This window comes from Cupressus sempervirens, chromosome 7 (genome assembly GCF_028749045.1).
Source record: "Cupressus sempervirens isolate cs-2001-9-10 chromosome 7, ASM2874904v1, whole genome shotgun sequence".
Lineage (NCBI taxonomy): Eukaryota > Viridiplantae > Streptophyta > Pinopsida > Cupressales > Cupressaceae > Cupressus > Cupressus sempervirens.
This window is the reverse complement of record NC_143124.1, coordinates 813,516,273-813,529,316: the sequence shown is the minus strand read 5'-3', so window position 1 is coordinate 813,529,316 and position 13,044 is coordinate 813,516,273.

The following is a 13,044-nucleotide window of genomic DNA, read 5'->3' as shown; positions in this document are numbered from 1 at the left end:
ACAAGCCACTAGACTAGGGAAGAGACAAAAGACATTGTTGACAATTGTTGAGTCTAGTGAAGAAGAATAAGAACAAGAACAAGAAGTTAAAAGATAGAAAAGGTAAAAACTTCTAAGCAATTAGCAGGAAAAGCTAGCAACCCTAGGAGCTGAAGATAGAGAAGATAAACTCAACTATTGCTAATGAAGGCAAATTTTTTCAAATGAACAAATTTTATGATTTATATAACAATTTTGAGAAAGATCAGAATTGATATCTCTACTGTGAGATACATTATAGCCAACAATATGAAACTGAAGGATATTGAAGGCACAATAAATCAAAAGGTCTATGACAAACTAATAGAAAAGAAGGCATTAGCTAGAGAAGAGGACATAGAACTTTAGAATTCTATGTTAAGAATAATATGCAAGACTGATGATGACGAAGAAGTCAAGAGATTGTTAAACAATCTAGCACCTTACTCAAGAAACAAGGTAAGACCATTTATGTTTATGGTGGGTGAGAAAAGATAAGAAGTGAAACTATGGTAGCCATAAATCAAATTTTGACAGAGTCTAAGGTAGCATATTCACCAGCACCCAAAACCTTGGAAGTGTTAGTGAGTGGTGACACAATGCAAATAGATCAAACCAATGTTACCATTAACATTGATGATGAAAACCCATTTGAGAGTTCTAAATAGAATGAACCTCATACCTAGGATATTGAAAAACAACTAAGACAACCTGAAGAGGAAAAGAGGTTACTAGAAGAAGAGAAAAAGAAAATAGAAGAGGCCAAGTAGAAATTGCTTGAAGATGAGATGAAAAGGAAAGTAGAGGAAGAAAATAAAAGAGTAGTAAAAGAGGAAATAAAAAGGAAAATAGAAGAAGATGAGAAGAAGAAATTAGAAGAGGGAGAGAAGAAAGAAAGGAAAGGGAAGAGAAAGAGAAAGAAGGAAGAAGAGTCAAAGAGGCAACTAAAAAGAAACAAAGGGAAGATGACACTAAACCTTCTAGTTCATCTACTCCACTTTTGCTTGCTAGCATAGCAACTAATGATGATGATCAAACTAACTTGATCTCATCTTTGTCAAAACTTATTCAGAAGAATAAGATAATGAAGAGCCTACAGAGAACCTTGATGGAGGTTATTGATAGATTACACAGTACTCTGGCAGTGCAAAACACAAAGGCAAATCCAAAACAGAGGGCATAGGTAGTGCTAAAGTATTTTGATGAAGAATTCAAAAATATTTTGAATGTTTCAGAATCTAAGGCACAAATCTCACTTGATGCTAACTTGTTTAGCACCATTTGTTAAAATATTAAGAATGATTTGATAAGTCTTGATACTTGTATCAAGGAACTTAGGAAGTGTCAATAAGATGGCAAGATACTGTACATTAAGTGTACTCTATCTCACAGACTGACTAAGGATATTGAAAATTAGATTAGAAGAAAAATGAGTGAGCTAGAAGCTCTATCTAGCCAATTACAACATCCTGCTAGTAAAATTGATGATTTTGAAGGACAAGTGACCAGTATTCAGAGTGATATCAAGAAACTAGAACTTTGAAAGGAACAATTTTGAAGAGAGTATCAGATTTTAGAGAGTGTATCACTCTAAAAATATCTTTTGTTGAGAAATAGTTGGAGGAATGTGTCAAGGCCAAATGATTATTCTAACTTTTTATACTCTAACCTTAATGCAGTTGAGATTGCATCATATGCCCTATATGCAATTCTCACCTCTGTTGAGACACCCAAAGATATATGGACAAAAGGTATGGACAATGTGAAGGCAAATTTTGATGATTGCATGAAAATATTATTAGTTTAAGGCAGATGTTTATAGAAATTTTAACACCAGAGGGACAATTTTGGACAATTTCTTGACATTTTAACCTTTGTCATTGATGTAAAAGGGGGAGAAGTATATAAGAAAATTGTAAATCAGGTAAAAAGAAAAGTATGAAATCATATTGTAAGGGGGAGCATGTGTAAAATGGACAAATTGTAATAGATGTAATGTTAATGTGTTATTTATTTTAAGTTTTTGATACTTAGCCAATTTTTCCTATTTTGTTGCCATCAGTGCCAAAGGGGGAGATTGTTGATAATTGGCTAATGATGATATGTAATTGTTGTCATTTATGGAAACACGTGATGCAAATGCTTATAGGAAACCTTGAAAATAAAGATACTTAGCTTTTGGTACTCTGAAAACTGTCTAAGTATGAATTTGGTATACAATGACTAGCGAAGTTAGATGGAGATAGTATACATGTTGATGATGACATGTATAACCTCAGAAGTCAATATGGACTATTCAAAAATGATATTTTTGTGTTTTAGCAATGTAACAAGACAACATAATTAAAGAAAAGGAATTATTTTGTTTACAAAATAATTACTTGTCCAATTAGGGCTGACATCCTAGTTGTTTGAGTTGGAAAAGTGTATTGTGGTCTTAGCTGACTTAGTAGCAAATTTATGAAAAGGTATGGTATTTTGAAAAGGACATCATGTGAATTCAAGTGTACTATCTTGGAGAAGTTGTGTTGAGCAATTGTATGTGAACTTTTGTGAAAGCAATATATGTGAAGTTTGTGAAGCTATTTTGTGATTCAAGATCGAACTAGGAAGAATCTATACTCTAGAAGTTTGATTACTTTTTTGGGTAGTGAGCTCTTCTTGTAATTGGGAGTGCATGTTTGGGTAGTTGGCTAATCTTGCATCTACTGTACTACAACTCCTAATAGGGTTGGAATCTCTTAATAGGGACTCTCTATACATAATTTTCCCATTGACTCCTAATAGGGTCCATCCTCTAACAAGGAACTTATATATTAGTATATTATCTAGTGGGTATCATCCCCACCGAGGTTTTCACTTGGCTAGGGTTTCCCTAGTTAACAAAATATGGTGTTATGAGTTATCTTTGTGCATGGCTACTATTACTGTTCAACATTACTTTATTACTTTGTTATGTATGGTTTAAAGTAGCAAATAATATCCAGTTGGTGACTAAAGTTTGTAAATTATTGATTCATGCCCCCCGCCCTCCCCCCCCAAAAAAAAAAAATCCTTTTTCTAACAAGATTTTGGAGTGGTAGTTGCTGCAAAGGACAAGAAAATTTTTTTGGAGCTAAATGCTAGATTTGAAAAGGTACTAGAGGCTTATGAGGAGAGAGGAAACATAATACATCAATTGGAGGCTCAAATTACTCGAATGAACAAGCAATTGGGAAAAAGAAAAGTAGGAGAATCTAGCTAGCCTAGGATTACTTATCCTCATCATCCTCCAATTGAACCTTTCAAGTCAACTCCCCTTGTAGAAATACTAAATACCCCATAGGGACTGCAAGAATGCACAATTGAAGAGTTTGAAGAAGAAAGGGCTAAAGTTTGGTCATTACATGTGGAGTTGGGTGTCTAGTATGAAAATAAATTAAGAGACTCTATTATGTATTTGGTAAATAGAATAGAATGACTTGTATTTTATGATGAATTGTGAAAACTAATAGATACATGAAATGAGTTAAAAGGTAATGAGGACACCTTGAAGCCAATTATCAAAAAATGGAATAGTAGGGACAATGATGTCACAATTTTATGTTGTTTAGTCATTGTTCTTTCTTGTGAGCACAAAGAGAAGACTTTTGACTTGACTAATGACTTCTCTAATTTTAATAATAAGAGAGTGGCATTGCAGGATGATTGTTAATTATTTTTCAAAGTATCTTAGTGAAAGTTTTGAACTTTTCCCTCATGCACTCAAGGCCATGGATAAATTAAAAGATAAAGAAGAGTGGGCCAAGGAGCTAGATGAACTAATGTGTATCAGATTTCATAAAGTCATCAATGAAAAGGGCCACACATGGTTTGCCAAAACAACTGAAGAATTTGTTAGAATTTGTATATTCTTTGATTCTTTCATAAAGGATTGATGAAATTGATAAACTAGGAGAAGATGTTCTGAAGAAGCAATAGGAAATATTGAATTTTAATTGGCTAGATGACTCATTGTTCAACAAATGGATGGCAAATCTTACCCAATTAAATCAACTGATAGATGATGAAATTGATGAAAGTGGTGTGGACCCAAATGATTTATAAATAATAGATGCACCAGAGGAAAGCAAAGAAGATTAACCAGTTGCAAAAGTTGAGACAATTAGTCAAATTGATGATGTGGCAGTAGAAAAACCAATTTTAACTATTGGCTTGTCAGTTTAGAATAATTTGGAGGGAGATCCACAAGTTATATTGAGTTTCCAGATAATAGAACTTGACACCTCATATGTAGATCAAGTCATCCCATAGTTGGAAAAACAACGACAACAAGAAGCTGCAATAGAATTGGCCCCACAAAAAGAAGAGTCATGATGTAAACATTATGTTGCACAAATTTTTGTCTTATTATGACAGTAACCTTTTGTATGTAATATCTTTCTATCTTAAGGACAGTTTTCGTTCTTCTCTTAGCCCAAAGCTTGTTGCATCGCATGCTATATAAATGAGATCCCAGAGCTAAAGAAAGGGTATGAAGTTTATGTAACTTTTAGTGTTATGCTAGGCTTGCATTTGGTCCAGTTTTATTGATGTTAATTTTGTGATGTATTTTTCTCTACAAATCTAAGAATGCATTAATATTGAAGGATTATGTTGTCTTGTCCATAATTGTTTTGATTTTTTACATCAATATTGTATCATTTTCAATAAAAATTAATACAAATGAGAGTTACAACCATATATGTTTTCTCTGGATCTTGTCTCCATTGTTATTAGTTGGTTATCTTAAGATTGTATGAACAAAGCTTATTCAATTTAATGCAACTAGGATGGGTTGTATATCAGTTTGCTATTGCTTTTAATTCAAGGAAGAAAGTAAATGCTTTTTAGTAAGGTGATAGGATTTCTAGTCAATAAGAAGGATGTCCATAAGAATGAGGTTTAGGGTAAATTGTTGATAATATTAATTATAATGTAATTGATCAGATCAAAATTGTTGGGTAGACTCTGAATGCCAATGGATGGGGCATTGATCATTTATTTAGTTTGAAAGTGAAGAAATTATAGAATTGCATGAAGCATAATTTCAAAATTCGAAATCAAATTTACTTTCATGTATGAAAAATTTAATAGTTGGTCAGCTCTTGTTTGCATTTAATCTCTATGTGTTGTGGTTAACTGTTTTAACCCAAACTTACCTATAAATTAGAGAAGAATTGTGGCCAAATATCTACTATAAGGGATAAGAATTCTAAATGAATATCAGTAAGAGAGTGAAGTGTAAAGATAATATCTAGTATTTAACCCTTTTATCCCTCAGGTGCATGTGTCTTGGTTTTGTAGAACCTAAAGAGTAGAAAATCCTTGTGATTTTGTTGAAGTTGGGTCAAGATCTAAGGACTTCTTAGTTGAACATAGGAAATAGCTAACCTTTAGAGTAAGTTGTTCTTCATTATTCTGATATCAAGTATTTTGTCACTTGGTATTTTTGAAACACCAACAGGAGGTTTAGAATATAATCTTTTAAGTGTTGTTCAGATGATAAATAAAGGCTATGGATTACATTTCAAGGATGATCTGAAAGAAATTGAATGACTATGGAAAGGATATTGCTATAGGATCCAAAACAAGAGGTAGCATTTATTTTTTAAATACAGTGGACAAAGGACTCGTTTGATTGCTCGAATAGATGAAAGTTGGTTATGCCAAAAAAGATTGTGTCATGTGAGTTTTGGCAATATAATTTTTATAAGTTACACTTCTAATGTTAGATATTTTTTGTTAACTAAGAGACTTGTAAATAATTTTTTCAAGGAATGTTGATTGGGAAAATAAGCTAGGTATACTTACGCAAGAGCCTACAACACAATGGTAAATTGTGAACCTCTTAATTGGGAGGTCTTGGGTTCAAATCTACTCAAGCTTAGCTAATAATTGAAATAATTAATCACAAAAAATAATAATAATTAACCTTGGATTTGGCCTCATGCCAATAAAAAGAAAAAGAAGCTAGGTATAATTTTTACTCTAAGAAAGAGAAATCTAATGGATTATTTTCTCTTGTTCATAATGATTTTTGTGGTCATGCCAAGACAAGAAGTTTGCAAGTAGGTAGATATTCCATGCTATTAATAGATGATTTCTCAAAGATGGTATTACTAATCTTTTTGAAGGATAACTTTGAAGCTTTTAATAGGTTTAAGGCCTTCAAAGCATTGGTTAAAAATGGGATAGGTTAGAGGATTAATAAGATGATATCATATAGAGGTGGAGACTTCGCATCAAATGAGTTCAACTCATTTTCTAAATTACATGGAATCAAAAGGAAATCATTTGTTCCTAGAACTCTACAATAAAATGGTGTAGTGGAGCCCAAGAACACAAAAATTATAGAGAAAATAAGGACCATGATGCTAGAAATAGATGTTTCATGGATTTTTCAATATGATCATACAAGGAGAGTTAACAAGACATTAAAATATATCAATATGAAAAATAGAATATAATAGAAATGAAATATTATCAAACTAATATGAATAAAAAAGGAAACAAAATTAAAGAGGGGTAAAATTCAAATCAAGAAAAGAAAAAATAACAATAGTTTAAAAAATTAAAGGAAATTAAAGGCAAATGAATGAGGGAAGATGGGGAGACAAGTATCAAATAGAGATAAATGATGATATGAATATTTTTAATAACATCTATGAAACCAAAGCAATTTATAAATTCTAAAAGAAACACAACCATTTGACACAAAAGCCTTATAAATTTTGTAGAAGCTTCTTCAAATTATATCTTTTATTTTGAATTTTGATTAGGATGTTAACATTCTTTCCCGATCTCGTATTTTCAAACAAGATGCTTAATTTAATAATTTTCAAAGTATCTTCATAATTGGTACATATGTGATTATACACAGAGTGCTCCATGATGATTTATAATTTTGTCACCACTACCCACTTGTTGTAAAAGTAACATACTTTCTCATTTTATCATCTCTAGTTATCATTCATTTGTTAGTCTCATATTTAAAATGATGATAGTTTGTCCATATTTTGGTTACCAACATCTTGAATTTCTATTTAGTTTTGGCTCCTATATAACCTTTTCCCTCATAATATTATGTGGGGTTAAACTCTTCAATATGCTAAGCTCTTTTATGCCTAGTTTCTTGATTCTATATGTCATTCCTAATTTTTTTTGCCTCTGTACTTTTATATATTTTTTGTTATTAGTATTTAGACATTCCTACATATTAAAATCCCACATCATCATCTATAATGGTTGTTGGAATTCTTTATAATAATTGAGAAGGGGGACTGAATCAATTATCCAAGGTCTAGATGTACAAATAAAACTTTTCATAGCTTAGTGAACCCATATCCATAAAACATATTCATGCATGCATCCATTAGACCATACAATCACTTACACTTGTGGATTTTTGTCCTAGGTCAAAAAAACTTTGCATAAATGTAAACATGAAACATAATAGATTCAATAACACATTTGACATGAGGATTTTACACTGAAACCCAATTTGGGAAAAACCACTAGTAACATGCTACTCATTCTCACTCTTCCAAAGTGATGCCTTGTGAAAGACCAACACTATTGATAGCTCTTATTTTCACTGTGCCAAAATTTTGAAAATTTATTATAAAAATATTTTAAACTGAGTTGTATTTTTAGGGTTTTGTATTTCATTTATTTTTAGTTTCTAGAAAAACTCTAACCTGGTCATTTTTTCCCTAGTCTAGTGTTGAAAATATTGCCTTAGTGAAATAATGTGATATCCTAAAGTTGTGTCTTCACCCTTGTCATGAAAATTTTCATTAAATTTTGCAGTCATTTTACCCTTACCTTAGTTTTTTTCTATGTGGGAGATTATATGTCATTAAATCATGCGACATGATCTTATGATCAAGGGTTTAGGTGTCTAGTCATAAGCTTAAAATATCCCTCTCCCAATATTACAATATAAGGGTTAGCAAAGGATTGTAGGGGTAAAGTTTGAGTCTCACGATATTAAGATATGTTATATGGACATAGCATCACAAGTGTTCAAATTGAAATCTCTGATCTTACAACTCCCTTTGTGTCATTTCATCTTAAGTGTTTGATGGAAAGGATTAAAACCAAGGTGTACAATGTTATGACAAAAAGGTGATTGTGGGATTGTAAAGGAAAAAAATGGAGGCTCATGAACACGAAAATAATGTGGTGATCATAAGATCCAAAGCACATAAAAGTGTAAAAGGTTAAGTAAATCTTGATCTTACGACAAGGGAAGATCGAGGCATCGTGAAGGTTTTCAAGAAGACTTTTAAAGATACAAAAAGGTCATGATCGTAGGATCGGGGAAGGAAATTTTGGGAAGTCCAATGGCATGATAAAGAAAGTGTAGTGCCTGCCCCTAGTTCACATTTTGTTATCATTGCTAAAATCTTTTAGGGTTAGTTTTATGTTGATGGTTAGTAGCATTCTTTTGAGATTATCAGATATTGTGCTATGGATTCAGTTTATTATGTGATGAGATCACTTACACTTTATATTTCATGTATGCATGATGATTATTACATTGATTTCAGTTATTAATGATGATTAGTAAGATGATTTATTATCATATGTGTTTTATTATGGATACTTACCCCATACTTGCATGTGTATGGTGTGCGTGTTTGCTTTGCGTGTTTGCTTTTGTATGGCGTGTCTGATGTGGTTAAGGAAGGGAGTCGTAGTCACCTGCTAGTCGGGATCTACATGATGCACCACTTCCTGCCATTGCCTGTTTAGTTCAGTATATATTGTGCTTGTACATGCATGGTTTTTATGCAGGTTGCAGGTATCAGGTATCGACTTCCCTGAATTGCCAGGATGAGTGTACCCTATCATACTATCTCAATGATAAGAGAGGGGAGATAAATTCTCAAGTCCAAATCCCAACCCTTTAAGCCATTTGTTCTAATTGGAAAATTAAGACAAAAATCTGAGTTGAGTACCCTCCGAATACGTTGGATAACGTAATTCATGATATAAACCCTTGGTTTGATTTTGTATGTATTTTGGCTATGATGGGTTTTCATATTTTTACCTTGAGAGTCTTTGATGTATTTTCTATTAATTAAGCCTAATTAAAAGATTTAATTAATGGTTTAATTAAATAGAAAATTAATATGATATTTTAATATTTATTTTATTTAATTAATTGGGAAATTAATTAAATAAAATAATTAAATTTGAAGATAAAAAGTTGAAAGTCTAAATTTGGAATGTGACAATATTTATTTTAATAATAATATATTTGGAGCTCATTTTTAAATAAATGACTAAATAATATTATTAAAGCTAATAAATATTTTAGCAAATTAAGTCTTGGAAATGAAATTTAAAAGTGGAAAATATATTTTAAATTAATAAAAGATTCTAAATCTCATATGATTAAAATATAAATATATTAAGATTGCAAAGTGGAATTATTAAAATTTGTGCATGAGATTTAATAAATAAATAAATAAAATTGGAAAGAGTAAATTAAATATTATATTTAATTAATGTGTATTATTTTAATATTTGCTCAAATAGGAGTTTGCAAATTCTCGGGAATTGTCATATAGACAACACTGGAGTTTGCACTTTAAGAATGCATAAGTTGTCTATACTTAGAAGTTAGCATTTTTATTTGAGCACATGGTGTCTACAACCTTAAGACTTATCTAGAAGGTTGGAGAAGGCTCATGCTTGGTTGTCATGCTTATCTTCTAGTTGTTCCTAGAGACACTCTAGATGCATCTTAGAGGCCTTTAAATAGAGGCTCTCCTAGTGTGTTTGATCAAGCAAAAATGAAAGCTTAAATGGAAGCAGAATGGAGGCCACAAGCTACAAGCCTTATGGAAGCTTAATGGAAGCTTCAAAGCTTACATACATTGGAGAGGATTCATATGCTCATATATTTTCTACATGCTTCTATGCTTCTTCTATGCTCCTTCTAGTCACTTGGAGATTCTTAGTTGGCTTGGATCTTGGAAGGATTGTGAATGATGGAGAAGGAAAGGATTTTCTATGGACTTCTGAGGCATGGCAAAATTAGCATCAGTGTCCAGGTGCACTCGTGATAATCGCATATTCTCTTTGCACTATTTCTCTTCCTATCTTTATCATGTCTATGTGTCTGAATACTCTTGTGATTGAATCTATAATTGAAATTGGTATCTAGATATTATGTTGGTTGATTAGAAAACATTAGAAAACCCTAGATCCAATTAAAGAGAAACTAGATCTAAATCAGGTTTGGGTTCGAATCAAAATCAAATTGATAAATAAATTTGGAAAAATGGTTTCTAAAACTATAGCCAAACCTATTAGAAGAATTGGATAAATTTAGAGAAACAAATATTCTTAGTTTTGGAAGTCTTTTAAAATTGTGTATATGTTCTATACATGATTATTTATCTTTTCGAATTTGAATCAGATTGAGAAAGATGATTTTAAATTTATAGTCAAACCTATTGGATGAATTAATGGATATATTTAGAAAATGATTAATTTAAAGGGAAATTTCTTAATTTAAAGAATTTGAAAAGCCCTTCTTATTTAGAATTATATATATGTTCTCTTTTTAATATATATAGAATCTGTATTCTTTTATAAATATATATTTATTTTATAATGTAGAATACTGAAGTGCAATGATTATTGATAACGATCTACGTGTACATCCATATATACATATACATATATATATATATATATATACATATATATATATATATATACATATATATATATATATACATATATATATATACATATGTATATATATACATATACATATACATATATGTATATGTATATATATATATATATGTATAGATATATATATACATATATATATATATATATGTATATATATATATGTATATATATATATATGTATATATATATGTATATATATATATATATATATATATGTATATATATATATATATATGTATATATATATGTATATATATATATATATATATGTATATATATATATATATGTATATATATATATATGTATATATATATATATGTATATATATATATATATATACACACACACACATACATATATATATATATATATACATATATGCGTATATACATATGAAGCGCGGAAGTGAAATATATATAATAAAATCCAGATCGCGTGGAATGTAAACATTTTATAAAAATGTTATAAAAAAAAAATAATTAAACATGCGTATGGGGGAGGGGATTCACCCCATCCCCACTTCCCTTATTTACTTCCATCGGCGGTCGTCTGTACCCGCTGATGCAGGTACTGCAATTACCGTTGCAGGCCCTGCGTCAGGACAGGGTAGGGCCGCATGGCTTATATGATGTCACGCAGCGATTTAATAATCGCTATGCATGTGCGATGTTTGAAATATCAACTTTGGTTTATGTTTTCTTACATATGTAAGTTTGTGTTTAATGTTTGATAAATGTTTTTTTTTTAAGTATTAAATTTTTTTTTATCAATTATTATTTTTAAAGGAGAGATATTAATTATTTAATAATATTATATGTATATATATATGTGTATGAAATATGTATATATATATATATATATATATATATTAACTAACTAAGTGCACAGTTCCTCCCAACCGTAAATAGCATCATTAGACCATCATGGATCCTAGCCATCCCTCCGTGCGTAACATTCCAAAGCACCGAAGAGATCATCGGCTATAAACATAGTAGGAATGTCACTCCTAAAACATCCTACTAACATGCAAAGTAAAGCATAATATATCATCAACTAACATATACAAATCATCAATGTAAGGAGCATACCAGTAAATACATCCATCATAGGGTATCTCATCTATCATAGTAATCCAAGAATAGAATGAAGATAAATACCAACCAAGAATACTCCAGCCACGGTGTCTCAAACAGATCTCAAATGATAAGAGTGGAAAATACACTACCACCCGACCGCGTGGTACCTAAGTGGTCCACTCCCACCGTGCTGAGGAGATAATCTCAAGTCCTAAATAGGCTATCAATCCACAAAGCATAAATCTCTATAAATTCAAGAATCCTAAAAGTACACTAACTCAAAGGTTCCATCACACAAAATCGACATCTAATTCCCAGAGGCACACAATGGCATGTAGGAAACCTACTTTGCAAGCCGGAAAGTGTCATCGCATTTATCTCGTACAAGTTACCCTGGCAGTTAGCTAAACTCCACGGGTCCATACAGATCTCATGCGGCCACTAGTATCCTCTCATACTGATGAGGCATACTATGGAATGCAAGGTCGCAACCATGCGTCTCACTACTCCCATCCTAGCCTGTACAAGCGCTCAAGGCATGGGCAAGAACATCCAAAACAATTATCTTTTTAGGTTCATTTAATCCCCATTTAGTGTGTAAATGTTATCACTTATTAACCAAACTTACAATGAGTTACCCTAGTAGCCACTTAGGGCCCCGACCCCCATTGCAAGCCACTTCCCGACACTACAAGTAGATTACCTACCCTAATGCTCATGGAATCATAAATAACCACAGTCCTGTACAAGCGACTGTAAAGAAAATCCAAAAGATAATCCATAAAAAGAATCATCAAATATCCACAAAATAAGCATCAAATATCCATAATAAGAATCATCAAATCACCAAGATAAGAATCATCAAATCTCCATGATAAAATCATCAAATATGCATAAAAGCATCAAATCTCCATGAGCAAGATCCATAGAAAATCATGACCACAACAGTTCTCTATTGGCAACTAAAGGCATCACTGATAATCATAAGTATCAATTGGTTCTCAATAACCAAAATATATCTCAAAATAATCACCATATCCATTGGTTCTTCAACAAGCAACCAAGAATATCTCAAAATTATACTGATCGAAGACTCCAAAATGGTTGAGTCAAACATGTCACAACATGACATCATCAAGAAATAAATCAACACTTTAGTCCCATCCAGGTGACTAGAAAATAATCCAAGGATAACTGATCGATGACTCAAAA